Source organism: Globicephala melas, chromosome 8 (assembly GCF_963455315.2).
Source record: "Globicephala melas chromosome 8, mGloMel1.2, whole genome shotgun sequence".
Lineage (NCBI taxonomy): Eukaryota > Metazoa > Chordata > Mammalia > Artiodactyla > Delphinidae > Globicephala > Globicephala melas.
In genome coordinates, this window is record NC_083321.1 from 86,649,397 (window position 1) to 86,666,024 (window position 16,628).

The 16,628-nt window shown below is 39.9% G+C and overlaps 1 long non-coding RNA gene across 1 annotated transcript; it reads right to left on the reverse strand.

The window, feature by feature from the left end:
• Positions 1-1,203: 1,203 nt before the first annotated feature.
• On the reverse strand, positions 1,204-6,460 carry LOC132597771 (uncharacterized). The gene is made up of 3 exons (XR_009565052.1): positions 6,337-6,460; positions 3,608-3,823; positions 1,204-2,333 (listed from the first exon to the last, which is right to left on the reverse strand). It is a non-coding gene; the product is annotated as an uncharacterized lncRNA (long non-coding RNA).
• Positions 6,461-16,628: the final 10,168 nt, after the last annotated feature.

Consider the following 16,628-nt stretch of genomic DNA (forward strand, 5'->3'; position numbering starts at 1 on the left):
GTAGTTTCAGAGAGAAGTGAGGATGAAGGGCAGACTGGCGTGAAGAGTGAACACCTTGAAGAGTCAGCGCTTAATAAATCTTTGTTGAGTAAGTGAATCTGAGGTGATGAAATAGAGACAAGTTGGTTGCAGATGGAGTAAGTGAGAAATAACTGGCAGAAAGTGAACCTCCAGGGAGTCTTGGTGAGAGGGAAGGGAGAGGGGTTTTAGTTTTGGTGTGAAGCTGCAGCCTCCTGCTCTCCCAGCAGCTGGGGTGACGTGTGGAGCCGACTGCAAACACCCCACGGTGGCCAGAGTGTCCCTAAAGTCCCAACCTGGGGCTCTTCCCACCACAGCCCAGTACTGTCTGGATGACAGTGACATGGGTGATGCCAACACTTCCCAGAGTCTTTTGTTTAACAAGAGGGTGGGGATTGGGGGAAGGAGAGAGCAGACAGCCAACTATAAAGCAGATCACAAACTGTGGGCTAAGATATAAGTGCCACAGAAAAAGTTAAGAACATCTATTCTGACAGCATCTTCTTTCTGCCAAAAGCCTATATCACTTTGTAATTCAGATTTGTTCCCCCAATCACCCAATCCAGCCCAAACATGCCGCTTCCTATATGAGTGGGGTCAGGAAAAGGGAGAAAAGAGGCAGGATAATCTTTCAGACAACTTTATTCTGATTTTTCACTTACAACCAGGTTTAAAACCAAAGAGATTTCACTGAATTTACAATTTTTATTTCATATTGTCAATTTAAGCTGGTTTTGAGGTAAATTTGCCTGCCACAGATTTCTTTTTCTTTTCTTTGTTTAGTAGACTTTATTCTTGGAGAAGTTTTAGCCACAGCAGTATTAAGCAGAAGGTACACAGATTTCCCTTAGAACCCTTGCCCCCATTCATACATAGCCTCCACCATTATCAACATTCCCCACCAGATACAATGTACAACATTTGATGCAATTGATAAACCTACATTGGTGCATCATTATCACCCAGAGTCCATAGTTTACATTAGGGTTCACTCTTGGTGTTGTACATTTGATCTGCCACAGATTTCTGACAAGTGGTTTAGGGATGAGTTATGCCAACAACCTTATGTTTATTAAGTAGGGAGAATCTTTGTCTAAATATACATTGTAATACAGTATTAAAGGGATAGTATTTTAATTCGGTTGCCATTCAGTTTCACTGATTCTCTGTTGAGGTGAGGTCTATTCTGGGCTGGAGAAATTCTAGGTCAATGGAAAATTATGAAAGCTTGAAGCAAGTTAGCAAAATGAGGGAATTATAGATCTTTGACAAATCATGTGCCTAAAAATCTGACTTAGACTAACCAGGACAGAAAAATCTTTTAAAAAAATGGTCATTAAAATACTCTTGTCTTATATTTGCTTGCCAAATATTGAAGGGGAATAGATTCCTCCAGGTTCTTATATTCTGAAGCAGCTTCTTATGAGGAACAGTTTGAATCTCTATTAATATCAAATAATCAGTTTGTTCTAAAGAAGAATCAGCCTCTGAGTATCTTCTATGTCCTGGGACCTTGTTTGCAGATGAATGCCTGAAACTGATGTCCTCTTAATAAGTCAAGTAAAGAAGCTGTCAACAACGTGCCATTTCTCCTGCCAGATCGTCACGAGACACAAATGTTTCCAAATTTGCCTTTCCCCATCTCCCCGAATTTGTTATTAACCAAAAGAAGACAAAAATACTCCAGAATATTTTTTTTAATCCTTAATAGGTATTAGTGTTCTAAAACCCTATTTCTTCCCATATGGTCAATAGCTTCATTTAAGAAGAGTGTTCAAGTCACAGTCTGGGAGTCATCTGAGTAGCTTCATCTGCAGACATGTTAGGTTCCAGAATGGGCTCTGTAAGGTGGACACCCAGCGAAATAGACCCCATCTGTGTCTGTAGCAATAAGCTTTTAGGAGTACACCCACAGAGGACTTTCTTCCTTCTTCTGTCCTTGTGATGGTTAATTTTATGGGTCAACTTGACTCGGCCATGGGGTGCCTAGATTTTTTGTTAAACATTATTCTGAGGTATGTCTGTCAGAGTGTTTCTGGATGAGATTAACACTTGAGTCAGTAGCCTGAGTAATCAGATGGCCCTTCTCAATGTGGGTGGGCCTCATCCAATCCATTGAAGGCCTGAGTAGAACAAAAGGCTGAGCCAGAGAGAATTCACTCTCTCTGCCTGAAAGCCTTCAAGCTGGAACATCGTCTTCTACTGCCTTTGGACTGACTCAAACTGGAACTTATTCCGTTGGCTCTCCTTGTTCTCAGGCCTTTGGACTGCAGATTATGGGACTTCTCAGCCTCCACGGTTATGTGAGCCAATTCCTTAAAACAAACAAACAAATAGGTAAGTTAACAAATAAATATCTCCTATTGGTTTTGTTTCTCTGGAGAACGCTGACTGATGCAGGGCTCTTGTCATGCCCTTCCCAGCCCATGTTCAGGCTGCAACAAAAGATGGGAATCCTAGCAAAGCCATGGTGTCTGCAACCATGCCTGTGACCCAGCGTTTCACTCACAGTGGGATCCTCTTTCCTAGCACTGAGTGGAGGCTTCACTCCTGTCACTCAGATGGTTAAAATGGTAGGGGCCATCGCATAGTAACATGATTATCCCCCATCCTTCATCCCATCTTTCTTGGGTTGTTTGATGTGAAAACTCATTTACAGGGAGCTCCCTATAAATGTTTAGAGAAAATAAAAGTATAGAGCAGATGACCAACAAATTGTTCTTCAAAGCACTTTTAAATTCTTGACCATCTGGGTTTGATTGTCTAGCTTGCCAATTATTTAGAATCTTTAACCTCTCTAGCTGCTTACCTGCTTGCAGGTTATTTCAGCACTAATGAGCACCTCAACTTGAAGAGAGCCATGGGACATGGGAAAGAATGAATGTAGAAGTGATTTGTCTCTACTGCTTTTCTTCTTTCTGGTTTGATGGGAGTGAGATCCAGGTTTAGAGATTATACCTGGGTATTCTGGTGACTTTTACTGGAGAAAAAACAATGGGACATGCCCCACCTCAAAAAGATCACTTCCCATTCCTATGCTGTCACAATTTAGGAGGCATACATGTCATGCATGTTTGTTAAAATGGTAGTTCTGCATATCCAAGAAAGGCTTGTAAAGAGGTGGTGTGTCTTCAAAGGAAGGATACATTTTAAAATTATGATTCAGACACACAAATGCTTGATTAAAATTTATTTGGGACAGATGAAATATTTCCACAAGAAAATTTAAATAGACTTTGTAATAATGATCAGACTGACACAGGTGGTGCGGTAGAAAGAAAAGTGAGGAAGTAGGAGGATTGGACAGTTGTCTTAACTGTGGTACATGCTTACCGTAGATCTTGGACACATCACTTCACCTCTCTGATCTCTAACTGTCATGATGTCACATGAATGAAATGAGATGTGTGGTTTTCAAACTGGTTATCATGGTGCCCTTCTGTCTGCAGAGGTGAGGAGAACCTGAGTGGCGGTTCAGGTCCCGGCTTCAACTAGAGAAGCTCCATTTTGTTCAATTCCGTGTACATGTGGAGCCTTCATGCAATGTTTCATTTGAAAAAAAGTTTCCATAGCTAAAAAACTTACAAACCTTTGCTAGATGATCTCTGAGGTTCCTCTCAGTGTTGAAATTTTGTGTCATTATTTCAGTGCTCTTCACCCTGATTTGTCCATGGATTTTGAAATTTTGTGTCATTATTTCAGTGCTCTTCACCCTGATTTGTCCATGTTTTTGTTTGTTCATTCACTCATTCTGCTCTTGACTTTATCGCCTCTTTAGAAATCACCATTGCAATTTTAAAAGTTCCTGTAAGAAACAAATGGTTAAATATATCATAATATTTTATTTGCGGTCTTTCTGCCCCATTTACTTCCTTAACTGTTTGATTTTATTTTGGAGTTTTCTGAGTTCCCAGAGTAGATATTGTTTTATTCAGAGAAAACATACCAAAGATTTCCAAGTCAAAGATAAATGTTTTGATTTTTTTTTCTTACCATTTGGTATGCTTTTTAGCCCAAATGACAGACAATTCACTGAAACTTCATCTCTTGAACCGAAAATTACATTTTGTATGTATTGTCTCACTGGGGATGACTAAGCATCCTCCTAAGCTTTCTCTTCTCCAGGTGGAGTTAATCAAAGTGCTGGGTGTTGCTAAAAGGCAGAAATCTAAATCTTCTCTTGTCTGACTTTGTGTGCGTGTGTGTGTGTGTGTTTGTGTGTGTCTAAAAAATAGCTTATGAGGGTTTAATGAATACAGATCCTTAATCCTTGGTGTCTCGACCACCCTTCATTCTATTGGAGTTTGTTTCTTTTAATGAGTGTACAGTCTGCTAAAAAAATGAGCCATATTTTAGTGTCATAAGCCAGGTCTGTGTTTTCAAAGGGTGTTTTGAGGCTGTACTGGCAAATGACACTACTACCTAAAAAGTAAGAGCTAGCCTTTTTATTATTGTTCTTGGTATTTTTAAAAAAATTATCTGAGGAGAAGCTCATAAGGAAAATCATTAAACTCTGTTTTCTGGTCCTTTAAATGATTATCATTTTTATATCTAAGATTCTATAATTCTGCCCTCACTAACCAGGACACAAAATGGGAAAGATCCCCTTATCCATAGGTAGTGAATTACCTTCTATCTGTTTTCAGTAAATTTTTTTTTATAACTCTTAGGCCAAATCTCCATGATGAAAATCATATAACAGGGACTTAGTCAAACATGGCCGTTAATTTACCCATTCATTTTGGTGAACTTCTCACGTTCCAATCTCACAGCCATGTCCATTGTCATCAGAAACAGCAGAGAGCAAAGCTTTATTATAAAGGCCACTCATCAGCAAAATCAGTTTAAGGGAAGGCATTCCCATGTTGTATCTAGCTGTCCCAGCTCTCTCTCTCTCTCTCTCTCTCATCTATATATTTATCAATCATCTCTATCAATCATCTATCTCTCTCATCTATCCACCTCTCTATATCTATCATTGATCTATTATCTCCACCATCTCTCTCTCTGTCATTTCTAGCTATCTATCATCTATCTATCTATCTATCTATCTATCTATCTATCTATCTATCTATCTATCTATCATCTATCTATCTTTCTATTATCAGTCATCTATATATCTCTTCACTCTGCTGTGAGCCCCAGGCATACAGGGACTGTGTATACTCATCTCCATGTGCCCCACAGCACTTAACCAGGAAATCAGACAATTTTCCTAGGAATCTCTACCCTCTATCCACTTTCCCTCCTTTGGAATTCTGCTAGTATTTGAACAGCCACTGGAACCAGATTGAGAGAGGTTTGGACTTTAGTAGAATTATCTGGAGAGTCTTGCTTCCTGGAATCTGGACCATATGGCTGTGTAAAAGTTCCAACTTCTATTAGGCCAAAGTAAAACAAAACAAAACAAATAAACAATCTCTGAATAGAAGGTTGGTTCACTCTGGCTTAAGAGAGATTGATGACTACCAAAAAAATTAGACCAGTGAATACTGAAGAAAAAAAGACAACAGACAAATTCAAAAAATCTTACTCCAAGAGAAGAGAAGCACCCCTCCATCCCCTGCCCTGACAGTGGAACCAGAGAGCTCTCAGGAGTTTGGGCTGTGATGTCATGATGTCTATTACTGTAAATAGGTTTCTCATTGAATTTACTGCTTTTTCAATATTGTCCTTTAAATTTTGGCCCCAGTAGACGAAACTAGCTATCCAATTGACTAAATTTTTTTACTGAGCCTGAACCTGACTTTTAATGTCTAGGGATTCCTCCCTAGGCAATGGGAGAATGGACATGGTAAGGACCTTCCTGGGGTCACCTGGTTCATTTAGCTTTAAGCAAAAAGAAAAAGCCTTTCAGCAGACACTTCTTCCATGAAACAACACTCTCCTTCCCCCATGTTGTGTACACTCTCTGCTTTCTGCTCTAGAGGATTAGTCTCTTTCAAGACTAATAGGCTGGCTACTGGTGCTCCACTGCCCCCAGAATAGAAGTCCAGCTCCTTCACAGAACGTTTCAGGCTCCTCACTGCCAGGGCTCAACCTACCTTCCAGCCTTATTCCCCCCTTCCTACATTCATATTCCAAAGAGAACAGCTAATTATTCCCCCAAGGCTCTTACTCCTTGCCTACTTCACATCACCTCCATACATTTCCACCCCCACACACCGTATGTCTGTGTGTCTTTGCCATATTGTTCATTCTGCTGGATAATGACCACTTTCCTATCTCTGTATTTCTAGATCCTACCTTTTCTTTGAAACCCAGCCAGAGTACTTCTCCATGAAGCCTTCCCTGAGCCCCAGGTTCACGCTAACTCACCCATCCACGTGTGAGCTGTAAGTTCTCTTCCTCATCTGGAGTCTGTTACTCACGGGAAGTGTGTTATCTTTCGGAGCTCATTCCTGTTTGTACCACCCCAACCTCCACCAGGTGCATTCTCTGCCTCTCTCTGTCTTGTTCCATGCTCTGGGTTGCTTATCCTTAAACACTTTGTCAGCTGGCTCTTTTGTCTGCCAGCTTCCATTTAGTGTCAGCCAATGGGACTCAGTGGCAGGAAGATCAGGTTGAGGAGGAGGGCCTTTCCTTCCTTCACACTGTTTAGCACCATATCTCTGCCAGTAGCTGCCTCCTTCCAAGATCACAGCTTCTGTCAAGCTGCCTTTCTTCTACTCCTCAGCTCTCATCAGATTCCAGCTGCACTCTTTCCTCCCCTTGCTCCTTCAGCCATAGAACCAGTAATGACTTACTGCTGTCGCCACTGCCTGGATGTCTCAACAGCCCTTGTTTATTTCTGTACATACTCATACCTCTGTATGTAGTCCTTTCATAAGTAGTTTCATATGCACCATCCAGAATGAGTTGTGTTTTCCACTGGGACCCTGACTGATAAACTCCCTTACCAGATATCTGTCTGGAAGGTATTATTTGCATGGCGCAGGGAAGGGCTAGGGAGTGAGACTTTTAAGTTGAGGTCTGCCTCTCACTAGTGTGGAATATTGGACACTCCCTTCCCCAATCTTTCCTCCAGTTTCATAGTTTGTGAAACAACAATCTTGAAAGTTTGTTTTGAGGGTCAAATGAGATCGTATATAGGAAAGCACTTTTTATGTCTTTGAACAGGATTTAATGCTGTTATGATTCATCTTTTAATCCTTCACAATGTAGTAAGTACTTAATAAATGAGCTGCTACATGTAGACCAGTTGGATGAATAGATGGAAAAGACTATCTTTTATGTATTTCTCCGAGTCAGCTATCCAGAGGTGTAGGAAGCAGAGGATCCACCTACGAAGGATTTGCAGTAGAAGACCAACCTGTATGAGCCACAGTCAGCAGAGGCCCTAAAATGGAGTGGGGAGCAGTTCTGACCAAGATCTATTTTGTTCAAGTATTCTACAACAATACTAAGTTTTAATCTACTGAGAAAGAAGTGTTGCAAGGATCCATTTTGAACTTAAACTAAATGGTGGGGAAGTTATGGAAAGGAAAAGAATACTGAATGTTGACTTGCGGCCTGGGATGAAACGAACATGACTGTGGAGAAGCCTTAGCCTTAGCCAAATCTTGGGTTCATTAGGGAAACTCTGGGGCTTACCACAGACACCTCTTAGCTACCCTGCCCTAGTTTTGGAGTCACCAGCATCCCTAACTGCTTTCATCTGAAAAGATCATATGCACTTTTCTCCATGAGTGTGCAAAACAAACTTTGGAAACCTAGTACCAGATCTTCACTATGTTTAAAATGGGTATTTGAGGACCATGGTGAACATGTGAGGGTGAATGTCAGTTATCCACAGTGAGTTTTTGTCAGAATACAGGGTGTATTAAGTTGAATGGTGATCCCGAACAGATATGTCCATGTCCTAATACCCAGGCACTCTACATGTTACCCTATTTGGAAAAAGAATATTTGTGGATGTAATTATGTTAAGGATCTCAAGATGAGATCATTCTGGATTACCTCAGTCCAATGACAAGTGTCCTAATAAGAGAGAGAAGAGAACAAGCACATAAAGAGGAGGAGGCACGTAGGCAAAGATTGAAAGCCAAAGAATGCCAACAGCCACCCAAAGCTGGAAGAGGTGAGAAAGATTTTTCCCCAGAGCTTCCAGAGGAACTGGATCCTGCTGACACCTTGATTTTGGACTTCTGGTCTCCAGAACTTGAGACAATAAATTTTTGTGGTTTTGAACCACCAAGTTTATGGTAATTTGTTTGTAGCTGTAGGGAACTAATATGCAGGGTAAGCAACATTTGCAAAAATCCCAGAGGAAAATCCACTATAGGTCATTGTCCTCAGTGAAGCTAGATGTACTGGAACAACTTGGACCATGAAAAGTGACCGTGTGACCTCCTCAAGGGCTCCAGAAACTAAAGACCATTACTGCCTCTCTCAATCGTTTGGGCAAACAGGAAAATAGAAATCAGCCTAATTCTCTCAGAGCAGAAGAGTATCAAAATAGTGCAAAGGGGGCTGGGAATGGAGAATATACCAAACCTCACTGCCAGAGGTGTTGGGAGAAATAACAATCCTGTCATTTTGGTAAAGGTGGCTTAAGCCACCTATTTGAATATGTTTAGTTGTAAAATAAATAGGCTTGGGACCTAAATGGCCTTGCTGAAAAGAGCTGGAATTGCTGAGAAATGCCTGAGGTGAGGGGCCCAAATCAAGCATCTGTGGAAAAATGTTACAGAAAACTCAGGGAAGTGCTATTCAAGGGCAGGATGTGTTAAAATAGTGCTCCATAAGAGCTAGGGCCAGGTGGACTTGGCAGTTTATCATTTGTGTGGAAAAAAATCCCAAACACATTCCATGTGAACGTCTTTATGAAGGCATTCTGTGGCTTGGAATCGCTGTTTCTGTGCAGCATTTCTTACTCCCAATGGAAAGCTAGGAAACTGTCTATCACTAACACCTCCTCAGTCTCCCTCTCACAAACCACAGATAATGCCTAAGGGAATTTATTCCATTTCCCCCTACAATAATGTATCTTTAGAAAACCTGAAATGTTCCTTTGACTGAATATCAATGCTCTGTGACAAATCTTCTGCATCAGCCCAAGTCTCTTCTATTAAGACTCCTCAGTGTCAATGGATTCATGAACAGAAGACTTTACCTTCTTCCTTTCCTTCTCTTCAAAATTCCTGGTCTTCTGACTTCATAATCACAATTGTTTTGGATTTAAGCACACCGAACAAAAATTACAACTTCTAAGGGGTATTGGAAGTGGGGTCAGTAAGTCTATTCCCCTTGTAGGGGACTAGACCAGGTGAGGCCCCAGAGGCCAAGGCGGGTTTTAAATACAGTGGGGCCACCCAGAATGGATCTGAGTGAAACTCTGCCTATTTCTGAGAGGAATGGAAGATTGACAGCCAGAAAAGATATTTCAGGCATTTGACCTGAAAGCTTAGAGCAGAGCAAGGGTTCAGGGGCCACATGAAAGCTTGGGAAGGCTAGGAGCTTGAGGCAAGTTGTAAATGGGGTATCCAGGACTCCTTTTTATTTGGTGCTAGCCATGTGGCACTGGTAGGTCAGCTCACCTTAAATGAGCAAAGTCAGGCCAAATGAGGACAGATTTTGGCAGTTGTTCTATTCTGTGTGTGTCCAAGCCCACCCAGTGAGAAGTGATGCTCGTTTCTTAACTCGTTAGAGCCCCTACTGTATCAAAGATTGATTAAATAACATTAATTAATTAACTTTTAAATGTTAAACAATAAATGATGCCTGGTTTGGGAACTAAGATAATTGAATTCACTTTAATTCTTTGAGAATTAATAATCCGTGGGATAAAATTCAGTTATGGACATACAATTAATCAGAAGTACCTAAGTCATACCACTTACTTTTCAGGCCAGATCATAGGTACCTGTTGATTGTTATTTTCACAACAGTACCCTTTAAAGTTCTTCTCATTTCACTTTTTACATTTTACTTTTAAATTCTTACATGTCTAAATAATGGTCAATGAGTCTTAGCTGATTTTTAAAAAGAACAAAGTCTCTCTCAAACCCCCGGACAAAAATGCTTTGTGTAACACTGAAGGATTCCTTTACTATTGTTATTGTTACCTTTGCCATGTTCTGACCATAATTTTCAGAGTACCTTTGAAATGTGATCAGCTCTGACATATCAGAAAAGTAAAAAACCAAGAGATATCTCATCTACCCAGCCTAATCCCCACAAGGTTCCCCTGAAGACACTGAGCATGCCTAGATCCAGATGGGGATGTATAATGGGAACTGCCGGTGAGGCCAGGAATTAATAGATCAAGCAGCAAAGAGAGGGCAGCTAAGTGAAATGATGCATGACATCTAGCAGAGAGAAGGCTGCAGCTGGGGCGCAGTGAAGCACTGCACCATTACTGCTGGAAGCCACTGCGCAGACAGCAGCTAATAATACAAAACAATGTTGGATCACATTTACTTCTAAATCCTGGATTGTACCACAAGCACAAACAAAAGACAAACACGAAACCCCATTCCGGTGTGGGGGTGGGAGGCTAACATTTGAAGTACAGGACTATCTTAGGAAAAGAAATTTAATGAAAAAGAAACATTCTGGAGCTTAGTTATACTTGGCAGGTTTCACAAAGACTTACCTACAGCAAAAAGCAACCAGATATTCCTCCAGGTTTTGTATTCCAGGAGTCCCAATGCTCTGGATTTGAGTTAGCTACTAAGTCTGGAGAAATCTGTTTAGTAGCAGACCCATCACTTGGGAGGAGAGGTCCTCATAGCACTCATTAGAATATTGGCAGAGATAGTGGCTCCTTTGTGAGTAGTGGAAACCATGTGGTATTCCAACATTTAAAAAAAAGTTCAGTAAGCATCACTGAATACCTACCAGACACTGGGCTTTGCACTGGGGGCGTAACTGAGTGAGACATGGTCTCCACCTTTGAGGAGCTTGCAGACTGGAGCAGGAGACAGACAGAGCAGGATTATATGGAGTATATGTACCTCCCTATATGTATATGTACCTCCCTATATGCATACGTACCTCCCTATATGTATATGTACCTCCCTATATATATATGTACCTGTATATAGGAGTATATGTACCTCTTTAAGAGGAGGTACAGCGTGGATAAAAAAAAGTAAGAAAGCAGACCCCTTCAACTACATTCCTGGGTTTGTATCTTGGCTTTTTCACTTTTTAAGGTGAGTTACTTAACCTCTTTGAACCTCAGTATCCTCATCTGTGAAGTGGTATAGTAATAATACCTCATAAGCTGGTGAAGAAGATGCATGAGTTAAAACATGTAAAGCACCCTGAACACTGCCTGGCACGGAGTGAGCATGTAAGTGTTAGTCTGATGGAAAGAAATGAACGTGGTGGAAATACACAGAAGGAGCAGGGTATTTGTCACACGGGAGGCAGAGAGCGTTCCTCTTGGAAAGTGACATCTTGGTGGGGAGCCAACAGAAGAAGGGGTTAGTGTGTGGGCGGGACATTTGGAGCCTGAGGAAAGGGGGATGTGTGCGCGTGCAAAGGCTGAAGCAGGAGTGTGCCAGCACACATCGCCTCCAATAATTTAATGTTCTCATGCTGCCTGATTCATTTGGCAGGAAAAACAGGTTCACAAGTTTGCTGCCTTTACCAGATGACATATTACCGCTTCTCCAACCCCTCCTCTGTGAAATTATCTCTGATAGATTCAGTCAGCTGCTCTCCTTGCTGTGTTTCCATACGCCTTGGTAACACCAGTCACATGACAATGTGATTTGTTTACTTGTCTGTCTCCCCAGCAAGGCTGTGAGCCCCAGGATGGCTTCTTTGGCATACACCCTCGTATTCCCAACATCTAGAATAAGATCTGATTTGTAATGAGCGCTTAGGGAAAATGTATTGAATAAACGATAAAGCTTTGTGACACAACAGGGACTCACTCCAAGGTTCCACTTTTCCTAATTTTGTAGTCCTTCATCAGAACTGAATCTTAATTTATCCACTTCTGCATGTTCTATGCTTTTCAGATAAAACATTTAATCACTGCATTATTCCAGGTGCAAACCTATGGGCATGATTTTTCCCTCCTAAATTAAGCAGCTGTGACCAGGATGGGATAAGACCCTCTCAGATGTTTGAGTGGGAGGGCTGGAGTCAGGGAAGACTGGCTGTCACTGCACATGTGGATATGCTCAGATCTGGCGCCAAAGGCCATGGTCCTAGAGGATGCTTTGCGCTCCACGGAATATACAAGAATTATAGTTCATTTATTTATTCCAAAAACATTTATTGACTATGCACTCTGTGCCAGGCCCTGAGGAGACAGCATGTATAATACAGACAAGGGATCTCTCTTCATGGGGTTTACACCATCAGGAGGAGAGACAGACAATAAACACATATGGAGATATGATCATTCCAGATAGTGACAACTGCTCTGAGGTGCATGATGCAGGGAAATGACATAGAGAATATTAGGCCAGGGAAGCACTTAGCTGGGGTTGTCAGGAAAAGCTTCTCTGTGGAGGTGACACTTCAGTTGAGATGGAATGCGGAGAAGGATCCAGCCATATGAAGACCTCGGCAGGAGGAGACATTCAGGCAGAAGTTAGTGACACAACAAGGACCAGCTCTGTGCTTTCCCTATTCCTGCAAGACTCACCAGCCACACCAAAAAATCATGGATGACATAGGGCCTCTGTGTGACAACTCAGGAGGCATCATGCACATTGCATTCTGATGTTTCTTTCTCCTTTCAATAGGGTGTCAGACTAAATAGTCTGAGACAGGAATGGCTGCCTTGTTGGGGGACAGAAAAGAAGGCTTTTGTGGCTGGAGCAGAGCAAACAAAGGAAGAGCAGTTTGGTTTGGTTGTTATTGTTAGGACATAGCAGCAGAATAAAAATAGCTATCATGGCTAGGCTGATTCCTCCAAATACATGATCTTATTTAAAGTAAGTACTACTAAGTCTTCCTTTTGTAGATGAGGACACTGAAGCTGAACAGGCTTAAGTCATCAACCCAAGGTCACACAGCTACCAAGTCGTGGAGTCAAGTCCATATGTGTGTCTCCTCCAGAACCCAGACTCTTAAGCGTTATGTTGTCCTCTGCTTTTGAGAGGGACTGCACATAGGAGCCAAAGCACCAACTACTCAACATCCGGAGCTTAGATGGACAAGTGAAAACCACATGAGATCTGGTTGCTTCATTTTCCTTTTTGCCCTTTCTGGAAGAGGAAGAGTGAGCAAGCTCTGATTTTTCCAGTCTCTTTTCCTTGTCAGAGGAAGGAAAGTGTCTCCCAAGACCTGCTGTAACAAGATAAGAAGTAGAGCTTAGGGAGCAAAAATGATAAGACCATAAAGCAGCTTCTGAAAGAGTCCTAAAAACAGTGAGAGTCCTGACTTGCCATTTTCATTCAGAACTTCTGGAAGTTCTTTTCTCTTTTTAGGACTTTCCCTTAAGCTAATCATTTCAGCTTTGATGTGTTAGGATGAGTCATGGTGGATAACACTTACTGACTTTTGCTTTAATTGCGCTGGCGGTATCACATACATTTTTACCATCTCTGAACTCTGTTAGAAGTGGCTACACTTACATCAACTAAGGAACACTTCATTCACCTAGGAAAGTATGCTCAGAGAGAATATGAAATTCTCTAGATACATATATAATTCTGCACAGTGAAATTCACAGAATGTCACTTAATAAAAACCATGGGCTGATGGGAAAGAATCGCCACCGTTTTTTTTTTTAATTGATGTATAGTTGATGTATAATATTATATAAGTTACAGGTGTACAATATAGTGATATACAATTTTTGTCAATCCCAAACTCCCTAACTATCCCCTCTCCCCATCCTTCATCTGACTATTTAAAGAGTTGACTATTTTCTATCTTGTTTAAGTCATTCCTTCTTAAGGATTATGTAGGACCTTATCTCTAGATCCATGGTTCTCCTCAACCCCCAAGCTTTCTTTTTACTTTCAGAGAGCTTTGATTAGGAGAAAAGACCCCGTTTAGTCTCTGAGAGCACATGGAATACACACCAAGATCTAACCTCATAGCAGAAGGATCCAGAGGGCTCTGGAAGGGCCTGGAGCAAGAAGACTCCAAGAAGCTGCCTTGATAGAGCTTGATAATTATCCATCCATATTAAATCTCTGACCAAAGGAAAGGGTTTCAGGCAACCAATAGGCTGCCAAACTCTGCCCTTGACTTAGGAGAATAAAGGCATTCTGCTGGTGGCCCTCTTTCCCGTAGTGCTTTTGCCTATAATACAGAGGAAAGCAAACTTCAAAGAGCCTGGGCCTGTGTGCAAGAACTTTATCAGGGGGAAATGCCATAGAATGTGCTTCTTCTCTTCCAACGTTTCAAATCACTAATCATCACGTTTTAATTAAAGGTCTTGCCTGTATAACATGCCAGAGCTACAGAGTGCTAAAATACAGAGATGAAAACTTGCACGCCTTTAAAATGCATATATAATATTTAATTTAAAATAGTCTAATTCTAGATATATATTCTACTCTAATTATATATATATATATATATATATAACTGAATCACTGTGCTGTACACTTGAAACGAACATAACATCATAAATCAACTATACTTCAATAAACAAAGTATTTTTTCACATGCTAACAGTATTTAATATACAATTTAAATGTGTGTATTTCTATTCAATTAATGATTTTATATTCATTTAAATTGCATAGAGCTAATAATAATTCATAATGACTTAGGCTTCCTTCTTTGTGCAGTGCACACACCCCCTTTAGTTCAATAGCATTTTAGAATTATTTCAAACTACATAGAATTGAGTAAAATTGTACATGATAGAGTAAAATTGTAAATATTTTATTTAGGGACATAATAAAATCCTAAAAGATATTTAATTCAGGGATATTTTCTTTTTGATAATTAACAGGTATCTGTATGTCTCAGCTATTCCCACATTATCTAGATTTTTTAGAATAGAAATCTATGATAGTATAGCCATCAGGAGACTATATTTAACTTGAATCTTATGTTTTATTTAAGTATATTCATTTCTACTTTTTTGTTTCCTAAAGCTATTAGAACTATTATAACAATGTGATTTTTTGAATATACCCTTGAAATTAACAAATGAAAAATATAATCTAATTCTAGAGCAAATTTAAAATTTTATTCATTATTTTTATTGAGGTGTAATTGATGTATAACATCATAAACATTATATTACTTTCAGGTATACAACATGATGATTGAATATTTGTACATATTGCAAAATGATCACCACAATAATTCTGGTTAGCATTCATCACCATACATACTTAAAATTTTTATTTTAATTCAAGATAGATATCATTGCTTACACAATTAAACTTATTTACCTAGAAATTTTTTCTACCTTTAAATATTGATTAATTTGAAATGATTTATTTCCTATTTATGCATCACATTTTACCCATTTCCCCTAGAATACCTCAAATGTAACAGAAAATTCTCAAAAGTAAAGAAACGCTAATAATGAGCCCCCATGCTAGAGTAATATGCTTTCTAAAACTGAAAAAATTGGATACAAGGTCTGAAAGTAGGTTACATTTATACTTATGTAAATTAACATTTAGTTTTTATAGTTTTCATGTTACTCTGTGGTGTGGGATGATTACTGAATCCATTTTATGTATGAGAATTCAGAGGCCTGGTGGATTATGTAATTTGCTCCAAATCTCACAGCCAGTAAGTGGTAGATTCAGGATTTCAAAGGAGACAATCTGGCTCCAGAATCTGAACTGGTAGCCACCGTATTAAGTGATTTATCAATGTCAAGCTTCCTCTTTCTGCTCTACCACTAAATATTTGAAATTGTGCTTCTCCCAGAATATCTGGAGTGTATTGCCACACCACTGAAATACTTAAAGCTATCTACTATTATAAATCGGCTGCTCTTTATTTTGTTTAAAAGATTTATACTACAGGGACTTCCCTGGTGGCCCAGTGGTTAAGACTCCTTGCTTCCACTGCAAAGGGCATGGGTTCAATCCCTGGTCAGAGAACTAAGATCCTATATGCTGTGTGGTGTGGCTAAAAAAAAAAAAAAAAAAATTATACTACAAAAGTAATGCACACTGTATACAAAAATTCAAATAATAAAAGTGTGCTAAAAACAAAAAGTAAAGATTGTAAGTTTGGGATTGACATGTACACACTGCTATGTTTAAAATAGATAACCAATAAGGACCTACTGTATAGCACAAGGAACGCTGCTCAATATTCTGTAATAACCTAAATGGGAAGAGAATTTGAAAAAGAATAGATACATGTATATGTATAACTGAATCACTTTGCTGCACACCTGAAACTAACACAACATTTCATTGTTAACCAACTATGCTCCGATATAAAATAAAACAAAAAAAAAGTAAAAAGCCATAGCCTGATTTTTAAAGGACTCTCATTTTACAAGTGATGAATTTGTTTGTTTGTTTATCTATGTCTTAGAATTTATTCCCAGTGATTATCTGACAACCTATTCTCCTTCAGCTGCTCCTTCTCACCTGCCCTTTCTGGACTGGACTGCTCTCTGTAGACAATCCAAGGTTCCCTGCTGATGCTGTGAGTAAACGTGGTCTCTTTCTCACCCTTATCTTGAAAATTCCTGAAAACTGAAG